The sequence below is a fragment of the Bombus affinis genome, unplaced genomic scaffold, assembly GCF_024516045.1.
Source record: "Bombus affinis isolate iyBomAffi1 unplaced genomic scaffold, iyBomAffi1.2 ctg00000082.1, whole genome shotgun sequence".
Taxonomy (NCBI): domain Eukaryota; kingdom Metazoa; phylum Arthropoda; class Insecta; order Hymenoptera; family Apidae; genus Bombus; species Bombus affinis.
Genome location: NW_026108830.1, coordinates 882,501 through 900,000, shown reverse-complemented (window position 1 = coordinate 900,000; position 17,500 = coordinate 882,501). Strand labels below are relative to the sequence as shown.

The 17,500-nt window shown below is 53.8% G+C and overlaps 1 long non-coding RNA gene across 1 annotated transcript in view; it reads right to left on the bottom strand.

The window, feature by feature from the left end:
- Positions 1–17,500, bottom strand: part of LOC126927291 (uncharacterized) — a 19,655-nt gene that overhangs the window by 383 nt on the left and 1,772 nt on the right. The gene's annotated exons all lie outside the window — the stretch shown is intronic.

Below are 17,500 nucleotides of genomic sequence, written 5' to 3'. Positions count from 1 at the left end.
CTCTCTCCAAGGGGCCTTGGGTAGTAGCGCACCCACGATCCTGATGCCAAGGGTGGGACCGTCGGGGAAAGTTCAGGGTTTGTAGGCGCCCTGTAAGCCCCGCTTACGTGAGTCCCATCTGGGTCTGCCGAGCTCGGTTAGCAGGACGCCGGGCCGGTAGTGACGTGGCCGTACATCCACACGATAGTCCCACCAGCGACTTAGGCTGGTACCACGGGCGGGTCGAGTTATAGCCCGGAGGGAGTAGCGACCCCTCTGCTCGGCCAAAAATGGGTATGGACTCGTGGTGGCAGTGGTTGATGGCCAAGATGCTGGCAAGAGGGCCGAGTTAAGGTGTTCGTCCTACACCGAATGGTCTACGGCGTGTGAGCAGCGTCCCAACTGCTCCGGTACCGTCCCGGTAGACGGTAGGGCTTAGAAAGGGCCCCGTTCGACCTGAGACGAGCGACAGCCCCTGCAGGCCTAGCTAATCCAGGAAGCAGGGCACTGTGTGCCTTGCGCGATGGTTGGGCGTTTACCCAACCCCAATTGGTCCAGGGGACCCGGGTTACTGTATGGACAAAAGTCTGGGAAAGTACCCGTTACCAAAAATTGCATATATGTATGTATGTCCCTATCTACTAGTTTCCAAGATGGCGGCAAGTGGGACGGACGCGTGCTCCGCAGTCTATAAACGAAAAAACCGGGCAAATTAAAAAGTTCGGGCGTAAAAATTAATTTAAAGCAAAGTGGGAGTGCCGAGGAAAACGTGTAGTTAAAAAGAATCGTGGAGATCGCCGAATTCAGAGCGAAAAAAGCTAATGTAAATCGCCACGTGCGAAAAGTGAGGTTAGCTGACGCGACGGATAGGAAAAACCGAAAAATCAAAGATCTCGGGAGCGAAAAATAATTCAATAGGCAGAGTTAGTGCTTAAAATAAAGTGCATGCAAAAATATTAGTGGAGATTTCCGCAATAAGCGCGGAAAAAGCAAAGAAAGTGCCGCGTGTGCGAAGCGAGGTTAGGCCACGTGGCGGACAAAAACGCGTAAATCGAAGATCTCGGGCACGAAACTAAAATAATAGGTAGTGCGAGTGCTAAAAAACATAGTGCACACCGAAAGTTTAGTGAAAATTGCCGCAATAAGCGCGGAAAAACAAAAGAAAGTGCCGCGTGCGCGAAGTGAGGTTAGGCCACGTGGCGGACAAAAACGCGAAAATCGAAGATCTCGGGCACGAAAACCAAAATAATAGATAGTGCGAGTGCTAAAAACATAGTGCACACCGAAAGTTTAGTGGAAATTGCCGCAATAAGCGCGAGAAAAGCAAAACAAAGTGCCACGTGCGGGAGGATAGGTTAGCGGACGCGCGGCAGCCATCTTGGGTCGAGCGACCGAAGCGCCGCCGCCCGGGCATCTTGGGAACCAAGAGCACGCTGCTAGGCGGCAAATTCAAATTCAAATTCAAACCCAGGGGTTTTGAACTGTGAAGAGCACGCCGCCGGACTCAGCGCGGGAGTGCTCGCGGGAACAAAGCGCCAACTGAAAGTCCGCGAGGGGGATTCAATACGCCGCGGGACATAGCCACCGGGAAGCGAACAGCCGCAGCGGCAGCCGCAAGAAGCGGCAAGGAGCCGGTGATGCCGACGCTAGGGCACTCGTCGCCAGGCGCAGAGGCCAGAGTGGTCCTCCAACCCCTGAGGAAACAGATGGAAAAGAACGAGGCCACTCCAAGCCCGAGGATACCAGAGAAGACGATGAGAGCAAGCCTGGGGAGAAACAACCCCCCCAGAGATGAGGAGAGATTGGCCGGGGAGGATAAGCGGCAAGTGCCCGATATAAAGGCACAGGCCAGTGACATAGAGAGGAAGGTCACGGCGTTCTGCTTAGACTCGGCCAGGAAAATAAACAAGGAACACGCCGCAGTAATCCTACGGCACTTCAAAGAAATGAGGGGCATTGTTGACGAGCTACTGCTCCATAATAGCTACCTGACAGGCAGGCTAGAGCAGAGTGCCGGAGATGAGAAGAATAAGGAAACGGCGATAATGAACGCCGTCAACAAAGTAACCAGGCGGCTAGAAACAGCCGTCTTGAGAACGACGCAGCAGGAACAGAGGGAGCCGACATATGCCGAAAAAGTAAAGATAACGAGCAACAAGGTCGAGCAGACGGCGGTCAAGCCGCCCAAAAATGTGGTCATAATTCGACCGGAAAGAGAAGGCGGCGAGATTCAAACGAGCGAAGAAGCACTTGACGCGGTGTTCACCCTAGTGAATCCCCGCAAGAGAGGAATCCAAGTTACGGCCGTCCGGAAAATAAAGGGAAACGGCCTAGCCGTTGAGACGACGAAGCCGGAGAGCCTAAAAGAGTTCACCGAGAACTCGAAACTAAAGGAGGCTGGACTAAAAGCTAGCACGCCGCAGCGGAGACCCCCCAGGATGATCATCTACGACGTCCCGAGGGACATTCCAGAGAAGGAGATCCTGGCCTGCATGAGGAAGCAGAACCAAGAAAGACTAAATGAGGACGACGTTGCAGCCATCAAGTTCTGCTTCAGGACCGGCAGAAAGGATCAAGAGGAGACGAACTGGGTCATCGAAGTGCCCCCCCAGGTAAGGGAGAAACTATTGAAAGGTAAGATCTTCCTCTCATGGAATGCCTGCAAAGTTAAAGATTACATAGCAATTAGTCGCTGCTACAAGTGTCAAGGATACGGACACGTGGCAAAATATTGCCGCGTTAACTACGAAATCTGCGCGCACTGTGCAGAAAGTGGGCACAGCACTAAAGAGTGCAAAGATAAGGATGGGCACGCCACCTGCGTAAACTGCAAGAGAGCAGGGAGGAAGGGCGACCACGCAGCTTCCAACGCGAAATGCCCAATGTATACGAAAGCCTTGGAAGCAATAATAGCAAGGACGCAATATGTATAAAGAGCAACGCAGGGACAGAAGAGGACTTGGGAGGAAAAGGGAAATAAGGATCCTGCAGCACAACATGCAGCGATCCAAAACAACTCCTTACGAGATCCGGACGCAAATGGACGCCGATGGGGATGACATAATATTAATGCAAGAACCATACAGCGTCGATGGGAAAATACCCGGATTCGGCACAGGAGTCGCGATCGCCTGCAGAGGGTCGAAGCACAACCCGCCAATGGCGGCCGTAGGGATAAAATCAGAGACCCTAACGCCCCTCGAGGTCGCCGAACTCTGCACAACACACTGTTCCTGCGTGCAGATAAGCGACGGGGAAACAGAGGTGTACGCGGCAAGCCTGTACTTTCCGCCGACAGGAAACATCGAGGTCGGCGTGCAACAGTTGGAGAAGGTACTACGGTGTCTCAGAGGCAAGAGGATCATCATCGGCCTGGATGCGAACGCAAAATCACCGCTGTGGTGCAGCAGGAGCACCGACGACAGAGGCGAGGCCCTAGAGGCAGTCATAGCGCAGTACGGTCTCCATGTCCTGAATCAACCAGGACAACCCCACACGTTTGAAACAACTCGAGGGCGATCAAACATAGACGTGACGATGGCGAGCCCAGAGGCAATACTCCTTGTAAAGGGCTGGAGGATACGCGAAGATGGTACCTCCAGTGACCACCGGATACTGGAGACGCTCCTCGACTTCGGGACGAGAAGCACCACACCGCAGCTTCAGGAAAGACGCTATAACACGCGAAAAGCCAACTGGGAGGTATTTCAGAGTGCCCTCACAGAGAAAATGGAGGCACTCAAAGAAACAACCCTCCAGCAGGCAGAGGACGTCGAAAGAATGGCCGGGCAACTCCAGGCAACCCTGATAGGTGCCTGCGACACCGCCATCCCAAAGAAGAAATGGTACTACAGGTCAGTACCCTGGTGGACGCCCGAGCTCACCAGAGCAAAGAGAAACACCTACCAGGCGAGAAGAAGGTATCAGGGGGCCAGGGACCCCGCTACGAGGGAGCAGGAGAAGCTGCGGTACAGGTCAACACGAAAGGAGTATAAGAGGATGCTGGCAAGAGCAAAAATCCAGAGCTGGCAGGACTTCGTCACCAAAGAGGGTAACAGGGAACCTTGGGGCATCGCTTACAAAACAGTCGCAAGGAAACTCAGAGGAGAGGAAACAACATCGACGCTGAAGACGCCGCTCGGATATACCTCCAACTGGCGAACGACCGCGGCAGCGATGTTGTCCGCACTTCTACCCGACGACGAGGAAGACACCGAAACGGAGGAGCAGAAGGAAATAAGGCGGAACTCGACAAACCCCCCCAACGTAGAAGACACCCCTGAATTCAGCTTCGAGGAACTCAGTGACGCCGTGAAACGGCTGAGGAAGGGGAAGTGCCCAGGCCCCGACCTGATTGAGGTCGAAATAATCCAACGGGCCTGGGGAAGAATACACCAGGAGCTCCTAAGGCTCATGAACGGCTGCCTCGCCTGGGGAATATTCCCCAAACGGTGGAAGGTCGCAAATGTTATCACCATCCCCAAGGGACCGGATCGGGACAGAAGCAATCCGAAATCCTACAGGCCAATCTGTCTGCTCTCCATGATAGGCAAGCTGCTAGAAAGGCTAATGGCCACCAGGATGGCACCTATCTTCCACGACCACGCGCTCTCCTCCGACAGACAATATGGCTTTCGCCCCGGAAGATCGACGGTGGACGCGATCATCAAGCTCCGCGAGAAAATCGAGCAAATGAGCGAGAAGAGGTATGTCCTCGCAATAGCACTCGATATATCAGGAGCCTTCGACAACGTCTGGTGGCCGAACGTGCTGCACGAGCTCAAAAGAAGAGAATGCCCCGACAACCTGTACCGGTTGACAAGGAGCTACTTCTCCGAAAGAACCGTACAGATTGCTGGGAAAAACGAAGCAGTGAGCAAGCCCGTCACGAAAGGATGCCCGCAGGGATCGGTACTGGGACCAAGTTTCTGGAATCTCGTATTTGATGACCTGCTAGCTGAGCTAGCGGAAAACGCGACTGAGTGCGAACCCATTGCGTACGCGGACGACATCGTGATTCTAATTGCCGGTAACACGAGGAACGAGCTCCAGGAAAAAGGACAGGAGGTAGTTACCCGAGTCTCTACCTGGTGCACCAGGAAGAAGCTAACGTTATCGGCACAGAAAACGGAGATGCTGCTGGTCAAAGGCAAGCTGGACGCGGAGAGGCCACCGATTATTAAGATTAGCGGCAGGAATATAAGGATGGAGCAGGCAATCAAATACCTTGGAGTGCACCTCGAAGGAGGGCTAAAAGTCAACAAGCACGTGGAGGCAATAACAGGTAAGTGTCAAAAACTCTTCAACAGCCTCGCGAGGGTGGCCAAGGCGAAATGGGGACTCGGACACGCGGCCATGCGTACTCTGTACAGAGGGCTGTACGAGCCGATAACCACATACGCCGCAGCCGGCTGGAGCGACCTACTGAAAGGGAAAGCGAGGAGCAAGCTGATAAGGTCACAGAGGATGGCACTCCTCCGAGTGACCAAGGCCTATAGAACCACGTCAACCGAGGCACTGCAGGTTATCGCCGGAGTCATTCCTATTGACCTCCTAGTCGAAATCAGGGCAAGACTCCACAATAAGAAGAGGAGGCGCGACGAAGCGCCCGACGAGAAATCCATTGTCGGCGAGGCGTTAGATAAGTGGCAAGAGCGCTGGCAAACAACGCCAAAGGGCAGGACGACCTTCGACTACTTTGCTAGCATCAAGGACAGACTGGAGAACCGCTGGGTGAGACCCGACCACTACACGACACAGTTCATTAGCGGCCACGGGGATTTCAACGGTAAGCTCAAGTCATTCAACCTCAGCGAATTGGACACATGTGAATGCGGCGAAATAGAAACCGCCCATCACATCTTAGAAGACTGTCCAATCTTCGATGAAGAAAGGCAGGAATTCCGAAATGCACTGGGAGAACTCGATCTGCGCTGGCCGGTAGAAAAGCGGGAGTACGTAACAAAAGACGTATACCCCCACTTCTGTCAGCTTGCAAGGAAAGTACTCCAAGCGAAGGAGGAGAAGAGAAGGAACGCCCTACGAGAAATGGGAGGCGCAACGCAGCCAGGGCGACTGCCAGGAAGAGGATCGACGCAACTGGAGGGGCAGGCAGGCCGGCCTCTAAGGCATAGTCCAAGACTGGCCCGGTGCGTGCCCGTACAACGACGGGAACAAGAGGAAGAAACCAACGAAGAGGGACTCTCCGAAGAAGAAGACGGCGACACCCAATAGTAGAGGAGCAGGAAGGAGACGAAGAAGAAGAAGATAAAACAGCGAAGAAGGGATACACGCACGAAAACACAGGACCCATGACAGGACAATACACAAAACACTGGGAACAGGAAGAGAACTAAGGATAAGAGGACAAGAAAACCAACACGAGCCGGAGATAAGACCTGCGACCGTCAGCGCAGGCGACGCTCATGCAAATGAGTGCCGTGACGGTGCAGGGACAATCGGCTGCAAAGCCAACCTGCTGGGACCGAGCTATATGCTGGCAGCTCCGCCTCCCCGTGGCCCCCGCTGGTAACGGTGCTGCGCGATGCGCGCATCGCGCGGCGCCGGCTAAGCGAGCTGCCGCCCGAAAGGGTAGGTTCAACTTGCCCACTGACCCGAAAGGAGAGGGCAGGGTTTTTCCAAGTCGCGCGCCGACCACCTATGCGCGCCGTTCCCCGGGTATTGGACGTCAGGAAGTAGGATATAAATAACATCTAGCGAAGCCAGTATGAGTGCTATACTCCGGGAATGGCGTGGCCGGCCCAACGGTCGAGCCCCTAATCGCTCAATACTACTTGTCCCTATCTACTGATGGCGGCAAGTGGGACGGACGCGTGCACGTCGCTCCGCAGTCTATAAACGAAAAAACCGGGCAAATTAAAAAGTTCGGGCGTAAAAATTAATTTAAAGCAAAGTGGGAGTGCCGAGGAAAACGTGTAGTTAAAAAGAATCGTGGAGATCGCCGAATTCAGAGCGAAAAAAGCTAATGTAAATCGCCACGTGCGAAAAGTGAGGTTAGCTGACGCGACGGATAGGAAAAACCGAAAAATCAAAGATCTCGGGAGCGAAAAATAATTTAATAGGCAGAGTTAGTGCTTAAAATAAAGTGCATGCAAAAATATTAGTGGAGATTTCCGCAATAAGCGCGGAAAAAGCAAAGAAAGTGCCGCGTGTGCGAAGCGAGGTTAGGCCACGTGGCGGACAAAAACGCGTAAATCGAAGATCTCGGGCACGAAACTAAAATAATAGGTAGTGCGAGTGCTAAAAAACATAGTGCACACCGAAAGTTTAGTGAAAATTGCCGCAATAAGCGCGGAAAAACAAAAGAAAGTGCCGCGTGCGCGAAGTGAGGTTAGGCCACGTGGCGGACAAAAACGCGAAAATCGAAGATCTCGGGCACGAAAACTAAAATAATAGATAGTGCGAGTGCTAAAAACATAGTGCACACCGAAAGTTTAGTGGAAATTGCCGCAATAAGCGCGAGAAAAGCAAAACAAAGTGCCACGTGCGGGAGGATAGGTTAGCGGACGCGCGGCAGCCATCTTGGGTCGAGCGACCGAAGCGCCGCCGCCCGGGCATCTTGGGAACCAAGAGCACGCTGCTAGGCGGCAAATTCAAATTCAAATTCAAACCCAGGGGTTTTGAACTGTGAAGAGCACGCCGCCCGGACTCAGCGCGGGAGTGCTCGCGGGAACAAAGCGCCAACTGAAAGTCCGCGAGGGGGATTCAATACGCCGCTGGACATAGCCACCGGGAAGCGAACAGCCGCAGCGGCAGCCGCAAGAAGCGGCAAGGAGCCGGTGATGCCGACGCTAGGGCACTCGTCGCCAGGCGCAGAGGCCAGAGTGGTCCTCCAACCCCTGAGGAAACAGATGGAAAAGAACGAGGCCACTCCAAGCCCGAGGATACCAGAGAAGACGATGAGAGCAGGCCTGGGGAGAAACAACCCCCCCAGAGATGAGGAGAGATTGGCCGGGGAGGATAAGCGGCAAGTGCCCGATATAAAGGCACAGGCCAGTGACATAGAGAGGAAGGTCACGGCGTTCTGCTTAGACTCGGCCAGGAAAATAAACAAGGAACACGCCGCAGTAATCCTACGGCACTTCAAAGAAATGAGGGGCATTGTTGACGAGCTACTGCTCCATAATAGCTACCTGACAGGCAGGCTAGAGCAGAGTGCCGGAGATGAGAAGAACAAGGAAACGGCGATAATGAACGCCGTCAACAAAGCAACCAGGCGGCTAGAAACAGCCGTCTTGAGAACGACGCAGCAGGAACAGAGGGAGCCGACATACGCCGAAAAAGTAAAGATAACGAGCAACAAGGTCGAGCAGACGGCGGTCGAGCCGCCCAAAAATGTGGTCATAATTCGACCGGAAAGAGAAGGTGGCGAGATTCAAACGAGCGAAGAAGCACTTGACGCGGTGTTCACCCTAGTGAATCCCCGCAAGAGAGGAATCCAAGTTACGGCCGTCCGGAAAATAAAGGGAAACGGCCTAGCCGTTGAGACGACGAAGCCGGAGAGCCTAAAAGAGTTCACCGAGAACTCGAAACTAAAGGAGGCTGGACTAAAAGCTAGCACGCCGCAGCGGAGACCCCCCAGGATGATCATCTACGACGTCCCGAGGGACATTCCAGAGAAGGAGATCCTGGCCTGCATGAGGAAGCAGAACCAAGAAAGACTAAATGAGGACGACGTTGCAGCCATCAAGTTCTGCTTCAGGACCGGCAGAAAGGATCAAGAGGAGACGAACTGGGTCATCGAAGTGCCCCCCCAGGTAAGGGAGAAACTATTGAAAGGTAAGATCTTCCTCTCATGGAATGCCTGCAAAGTTAAAGATTACATAGCAATTAGTCGCTGCTACAAGTGTCAAGGATACGGACACGTGGCAAAATATTGCCGCGTTAACTACGAAATCTGCGCGCACTGTGCAGAAAGTGGGCACAGCACTAAAGAGTGCAAAGATAAGGATGGGCACGCCACCTGCGTAAACTGCAAGAGAGCAGGGAGGAAGGGAGACCACGCAGCTTCCAACGCGAAATGCCCAATGTATACGAAAGCCTTGGAAGCAATAATAGCAAGGACGCAATATGTATAAAGAGCAACGCAGGGACAGAAGAGGACTTGGGAGGAAAAGGGAAATAAGGATCCTGCAGCACAACATGCAGCGATCCAAAACAACTCCTTATGAGATCCGGACGCAAATGGACGCCGATGGGGATGACATAATATTAATGCAAGAACCATACAGCGTCGATGGGAAAATACCCGGATTCGGCACAGGAGTCGCGATCGCCTGCAGAGGGTCGAAGCACAACCCGCCAATGGCGGCCGTAGGGATAAAATCAGAGACCCTAACGCCCCTCGAGGTCGCCGAACTCTGCACAACACACTGTTCCTGCGTGCAGATAAGCGACGGGGAAACAGAGGTGTACGTGGCAAGCCTGTACTTTCCGCCGACAGGAAACATCGAGGTCGGCGTGCAACAGTTGGAGAAGGTACTACGGTGTCTCAGAGGCAAGAGGATCATCATCGGCCTGGATGCGAACGCAAAATCACCGCTGTGGTGCAGCAGGAGCACCGACGACAGAGGCGAGGCCCTAGAGGCAGTCATAGCGCAGTACGGTCTCCATGTCCTGAATCAACCAGGACAACCCCACACGTTTGAAACAACTCGAGGGCGATCAAACATAGACGTGACGATGGCGAGCCCAGAGGCAATACTCCTCGTAAAGGGCTGGAGGATACGCGAAGATGGTACCTCCAGTGACCACCGGATACTGGAGACGCTCCTCGACTTCGGGACGAGAAGCACCACACCGCAGCTTCAGGAAAGACGCTATAACACGCGAAAAGCCAACTGGGAGGTATTTCAGAGTGTCCTCACAGAGAAAATGGAGGCACTCAAAGAAACAACCCTCCAGCAGGCAGAGGACGTCGAAAGAATGGCCGGGCAACTCCAGGCAACCCTGATAGGTGCCTGCGACACCGCCATCCCAAAGAAGAAATGGTACTACAGGTCAGTACCCTGGTGGACGCCCGAGCTCACCAGAGCAAAGAGAAACACCTACCAGGCGAGAAGAAGGTATCAGGGGGCCAGGGACCCCGCAACGAGGGAGCAGGAGAAGCTGCGGTATAGGTCAACACGAAAGGAGTATAAGAGGATGCTGGCAAGAGCAAAAATCCAGAGCTGGCAGGACTTCGTCACCAAAGAGGGTAACAGGGAACCTTGGGGCATCGCTTACAAAACAGTCGCAAGGAAACTCAGAGGAGAGGAAACAACATCGACGCTGAAGACGCCGCTCGGATATACCTCCAACTGGCGAACGACCGCGGCAGCGATGTTGTCCGCACTTCTACCCGACGACGAGGAAGACACCGAAACGGAGGAGCAGAAGGAGATAAGGCGGAACTCGACAAACCCCCCCAACGTAGAAGACACCCCTGAATTCAGCTTCGAGGAACTCAGTGACGCCGTGAAACGGCTGAGGAAGGGGAAGTGCCCAGGCCCCGACCTGATTGAGGTCGAAATAATCCAACGGGCCTGGGGAAGAATACACCAGGAGCTCCTAAGGCTCATGAACGGCTGCCTCGCCTGGGGAATATTCCCCAAACGGTGGAAGGTCGCAAATGTTATCACCATCCCCAAGGGACCGGATCGGGACAGAAGCAATCCGAAATCCTACAGGCCAATCTGTCTGCTCTCCATGATAGGCAAGCTGCTAGAAAGGCTAATGGCCACCAGGATGGCACCTATCTTCCACGACCACGCGCTCTCCTCCGACAGACAATATGGCTTTCGCCCCGGAAGATCGACGGTGGACGCGATCATCAAGCTCCGCGAGAAAATCGAGCAAATGAGCGAGAAGAGGTACGTCCTCGCAATAGCACTCGATATATCAGGAGCCTTCGACAACGTCTGGTGGCCGAACGTGCTGCACGAGCTCAAAAGAAGAGAATGCCCCGACAACCTGTACCGGTTAACAAGGAGATACTTCTCCGAAAGAACCGTACAGATTGCTGGGAAAAACGAAGCAGTGAGCAAGCCCGTCACGAAAGGATGCCCGCAGGGATCGGTACTGGGACCAAGTTTCTGGAATCTCGTATTTGATGACCTGCTGGCTGAGCTAGCGGAAAACGCGACTGGGTGCGAACCCATCGCGTACGCGGACGACATCGTGATTCTAATTGCCGGCAACACGAGGAACGAGCTCCAGGAAAAAGGACAGGAGGTAGTTACCCGAGTCTCTACCTGGTGCACCAGGAAGAAGCTAACGTTATCGGCACAGAAAACGGAGATGCTGCTCGTCAAAGGTAAGCTGGACGCGGAGAGGCCACCGATTATTAAGATTAGCGGCAGGAATATAAGGATGGAGCAGGCAATCAAATACCTTGGAGTGCACCTCGAAGGAGGGCTAAAAGTCAACAAGCACGTGGAGGCAATAACAGGTAAGTGTCAAAAACTCTTCAACAGCCTCGCGAGGGTGGCCAAGGCGAAATGGGGACTCGGACACGCGGCCATGCGTACTCTGTACAGAGGGCTGTACGAGCCGATAACCACATACGCCGCAGCCGGCTGGAGCGACCTACTGAAAGGGAAAGCGAGGAGCAAGCTGATAAGGTCACAGAGGATGGCACTCCTCCGAGTGACCAAGGCCTATAGAACCACGTCAACCGAGGCACTGCAGGTTATCGCCGGAGTCATTCCTATTGACCTCCTAGTCGAAATCAGGGCAAGACTCCACAATAAGAAGAGGAGGCGCGACGAAGCGCCCGACGAGAAATCCATTGTCGGCGAGGCGTTAGATAAGTGGCAAGAGCGCTGGCAAACAACGCCAAAGGGCAGGACGACCTTCGACTACTTTGCTAGCATCAAGGACAGACTGGAGAACCGCTGGGTGAGACCCGACCACTACACGACACAGTTCATTAGCGGCCACGGGGATTTCAACGGTAAGCTCAAGTCATTCAACCTCAGCGAATTGGACACATGTGAATGCGGCGAAATAGAAACCGCCCATCACATCTTAGAAGACTGTCCAATCTTCGATGAAGAAAGGCAGGAATTCCGAAATGCACTGGGAGAACTCGATCTGCGCTGGCCGGAAGAAAAGCGGGAGTACGTAACAAAAGACGTATACCCCCACTTCTGTCAGTTTGCAAGGAAAGTACTCCAAGCGAAGGAGGAGAAGAGAAGGAACGCCCTAGAAATGGGAGGCGCAACGCAGCCAGGGCGACTGCCAGGAAGAGGATCGACGCAACTGGAGGGGCAGGCAGGCCGGCCTCTAAGGCATAGTCCAAGACTGGCCCAGTGCGTGCCCGTACAACGACGGGAACAAGAGGAAGAAACCAACGAAGAGGGACTCTCCGAAGAAGAAGACGGCGACACCCAATAGTAGAGGAGCAGGAAGGAGACGAAGAAGAAGAAGATAAAACAGCGAAGAAGGGATACACGCACGAAAACACAGGACCCATGACAGGACAATACACAAAACACTGGGAACAGGAAGAGAACTAAGGATAAGAGGACAAGAAAACCAACACGAGCCGGAGATAAGACCTGCGACCGTCAGCGCAGGCGACGCTCATGCAAATGAGTGCCGTGACGGTGCAGGGACAATCGGCTGCAAAGCCAACCTGCTGGGACCGAGCTATATGCTGGCAGCTCCGCCTCCCCGTGGCCCCCGCTGGTAACGGTGCTGCGCGATGCGCGCATCGCGCGGCGCCGGCTAAGCGAGCTGCCGCCCGAAAGGGTAGGTTCAACTTGCCCACTGACCCGAAAGGAGAGGGCAGGGTTTTTCCAAGTCGCGCGCCGACCACCTATGCGCGCCGTTCCCCGGGCATTGGACGTCAGAAAGTAGGATATAAATAACATCTAGCGAAGCCAGTATGAGTGCTATACTCCGGGAATGGCGTGGCCGGCCCAACGGTCGAGCCCCTAATCGCTCAATACTACTTGTCCCTATCTACTAGTTTTCCAAGATGGCGGCAAGTGGGACGGACGCGTGCACGTCGCTCCGCAGTCTATAAACGAAAAAACCGGGCAAATTAAAAAGTTCGGGCGTAAAAATTAATTTAAAGCAAAGTGGGAGTGCCGAGGAAAACGTGTAGTTAAAAGAATCGTGGAGATCGCCGAATTCAGAGCGAAAAAAGCTAATGTAAATCGCCACGTGCGAAAAGTGAGGTTAGCTGACGCGACGGATAGGAAAAACCGAAAAATCAAAGATCTCGGGAGCGAAAAATAATTCAATAGGCAGAGTTAGTGCTTAAAATAAAGTGCATGCAAAAATATTAGTGGAGATTTCCGCAATAAGCGCGGAAAAAGCAAAGAAAGTGCCGCGTGTGCGAAGCGAGGTTAGGCCACGTGGCGGACAAAAACGCGTAAATCGAAGATCTCGGGCACGAAACTAAAATAATAGGTAGTGCGAGTGCTAAAAAACATAGTGCACACCGAAAGCTTAGTGAAAATTGCCGCAATAAGCGCGGAAAAACAAAAGAAAGTGCCGCGTGCGCGAAGTGAGGTTAGGCCACGTGGCGGACAAAAACGCGAAAATCGAAGATCTCGGGCACGAAAACTAAAATAATAGATAGTGCGAGTGCTAAAAACATAGTGCACACCGAAAGTTTAGTGGAAATTGCCGCAATAAGCGCGAGAAAAGCAAAACAAAGTGCCACGTGCGGGAGGATAGGTTAGCGGACGCGCGGCAGCCATCTTGGGTCGAGCGACCGAAGCGCCGCCGCCCGGGCATCTTGGGAACCAAGAGCACGCTGCTAGGCGGCAAATTCAAATTCAAATTCAAACCCAGGGGTTTTGAACTGTGAAGAGCACGCCGCCGGACTCAGCGCGGGAGTGCTCGCGGGAACAAAGCGCCAACTGAAAGTCCGCGAGGGGGATTCAATACGCCGCTGGACATAGCCACCGGGAAGCGAACAGCCGCAGCGGCAGCCGCAAGAAGCGGCAAGGAGCCGGTGATGCCGACGCTAGGGCACTCGTCGCCAGGCGCAGAGGCCAGAGTGGTCCTCCAACCCCTGAGGAAACAGATGGAAAAGAACGAGGCCACTCCAAGCCCGAGGATACCAGAGAAGACGATGAGAGCAAGCCTGGGGAGAAACAACCCCCCCAGAGATGAGGAGAGATTGGCCGGGGAGGATAAGCGGCAAGTGCCCGATATAAAGGCACAGGCCAGTGACATAGAGAGGAAGGTCACGGCGTTCTGCTTAGACTCGGCCAGGAAAATAAACAAGGAACACGCCGCAGTAATCCTACGGCACTTCAAAGAAATGAGGGGCATTGTTGACGAGCTACTGCTCCATAATAGCTACCTGACAGGCAGGCTAGAGCAGAGTGCCGGAGATGAGAAGAATAAGGAAACGGCGATAATGAACGCCGTCAACAAAGCAACCAGGCGGCTAGAAACAGCCGTCTTGAGAACGACGCAGCAGGAACAGAGGGAGCCGACATATGCCGAAAAAGTAAAGATAACGAGCAACAAGGTCGAGCAGACGGCGGTCAAGCCGCCCAAAAATGTGGTCATAATTCGACCGGAAAGAGAAGGTGGCGAGATTCAAACGAGCGAAGAAGCACTTGACGCGGTGTTCACCCTAGTGAATCCCCGCAAGAGAGGAATCCAAGTTACGGCCGTCCGGAAAATAAAGGGAAACGGCCTAGCCGTTGAGACGACGAAGCCGGAGAGCCTAAAAGAGTTCACCGAGAACTCGAAACTAAAGGAGGCTGGACTAAAAGCTAGCACGCCGCAGCGGAGACCCCCCAGGATGATCATCTACGACGTCCCGAGGGACATTCCAGAGAAGGAGATCCTGGCCTGCATGAGGAAGCAGAACCAAGAAAGACTAAATGAGGACGACGTTGCAGCCATCAAGTTCTGCTTCAGGACCGGCAGAAAGGATCAAGAGGAGACGAACTGGGTCATCGAAGTGCCCCCCCAGGTAAGGGAGAAACTATTGAAAGGTAAGATCTTCCTCTCATGGAATGCCTGCAAAGTTAAAGATTACATAGCAATTAGTCGCTGCTACAAGTGTCAAGGATACGGACACGTGGCAAAATATTGCCGCGTTAACTACGAAATCTGCGCGCACTGTGCAGAAAGTGGGCACAGCACTAAAGAGTGCAAAGATAAGGATGGGCACGCCACCTGCGTAAACTGCAAGAGAGCAGGGAGGAAGGGCGACCACGCAGCTTCCAACGCGAAATGCCCAATGTATACGAAAGCCTTGGAAGCAATAATAGCAAGGACGCAATATGTATAAAGAGCAACGCAGGGACAGAAGAGGAATTGGGAGGAAAAGGGAAATAAGGATCCTGCAGCACAACATGCAGCGATCCAAAACAACTCCTTATGAGATCCGGACGCAAATGGACGCCGATGGGGATGACATAATATTAATGCAAGAACCATACAGCGTCGATGGGAAAATACCCGGATTCGGCACAGGAGTCGCGATCGCCTGCAGAGGGTCGAAGCACAACCCGCCAATGGCGGCCGTAGGGATAAAATCAGAGACCCTAACGCCCCTCGAGGTCGCCGAACTCTGCACAACACACTGTTCCTGCGTGCAGATAAGCGACGGGGAAACAGAGGTGTACGCGGCAAGCCTGTACTTTCCGCCGACAGGAAACATCGAGGTCGGCGTGCAACAGTTGGAGAAGGTACTACGGTGTCTCAGAGGCAAGAGGATCATCATCGGCCTGGATGCGAACGCAAAATCACCGCTGTGGTGCAGCAGGAGCACCGACGACAGAGGCGAGGCCCTAGAGGCAGTCATAGCGCAGTACGGTCTCCATGTCCTGAATCAACCAGGACAACCCCACACGTTTGAAACAACTCGAGGGCGATCAAACATAGACGTGACGATGGCGAGCCCAGAGGCAATACTCCTTGTAAAGGGCTGGAGGATACGCGAAGATGGTACCTCCAGTGACCACCGGATACTGGAGACGCTCCTCGACTTCGGGACGAGAAGCACCACACCGCAGCTTCAGGAAAGACGCTATAACACGCGAAAAGCCAACTGGGAGGTATTTCAGAGTGCCCTCACAGAGAAAATGGAGGCACTCAAAGAAACAACCCTCCAGCAGGCAGAGGACGTCGAAAGAATGGCCGGGCAACTCCAGGCAACCCTGATAGGTGCCTGCGACACCGCCATCCCAAAGAAGAAATGGTACTACAGGTCAGTACCCTGGTGGACGCCCGAACTCACCAGAGCAAAGAGAAACACCTACCAGGCGAGAAGAAGGTATCAGGGGGCCAGGGACCCCGCTACGAGGGAGCAGGAGAAGCTGCGGTACAGGTCAACACGAAAGGAGTATAAGAGGATGCTGGCAAGAGCAAAAATCCAGAGCTGGCAGGACTTCGTCACCAAAGAGGGTAACAGGGAACCTTGGGGCATCGCTTACAAAACAGTCGCAAGGAAACTCAGAGGAGAGGAAACAACATCGACGCTGAAGACGCCGCTCGGATATACCTCCAACTGGCGAACGACCGCGGCAGCGATGTTGTCCGCACTTCTACCCGACGACGAGGAAGACACCGAAACGGAGGAGCAGAAGGAAATAAGGCGGAACTCGACAAACCCCCCCAACGTAGAAGACACCCCTGAATTCAGCTTCGAGGAACTCAGTGACGCCGTGAAACGGCTGAGGAAGGGGAAGTGCCCAGGCCCCGACCTGATTGAGGTCGAAATAATCCAACGGGCCTGGGGAAGAATACACCAGGAGCTCCTAAGGCTCATGAACGGCTGCCTCGCCTGGGGAATATTCCCCAAACGGTGGAAGGTCGCAAATGTTATCACCATCCCCAAGGGACCGGATCGGGACAGAAGCAATCCGAAATCCTACAGGCCAATCTGTCTGCTCTCCATGATAGGCAAGCTGCTAGAAAGGCTAATGGCCACCAGGATGGCACCTATCTTCCACGACCACGCGCTCTCCTCCGACAGACAATATGGCTTTCGCCCCGGAAGATCGACGGTGGACGCGATCATCAAGCTCCGCGAGAAAATCGAGCAAATGAGCGAGAAGAGGTACGTCCTCGCAATAGCACTCGATATATCAGGAGCCTTCGACAACGTCTGGTGGCCGAACGTGCTGCACGAGCTCAAAAGAAGAGAATGCCCCGACAACCTGTACCGGTTAACAAGGAGCTACTTCTCCGAAAGAACCGTACAGATTGCTGGGAAAAACGAAGCAGTGAGCAAGCCCGTCACGAAAGGATGCCCGCAGGGATCGGTACTGGGACCAAGTTTCTGGAATCTCGTATTTGATGACCTGCTGGCTGAGCTAGCGGGAAACGCGACAGGGTGCGAACCCATCGCGTACGCGGACGACATCGTGATTCTAATTGCCGGCAACACGAGGAACGAGCTCCAGGAAAAGGGACAGGAGGTAGTTACCCGAGTCTCTACCTGGTGCACCAGGAAGAAGCTAACGTTATCGGCACAGAAAACGGAGATGCTGCTCGTCAAAGGTAAGCTGGACGCGGAGAGGCCACCGATTATTAAGAT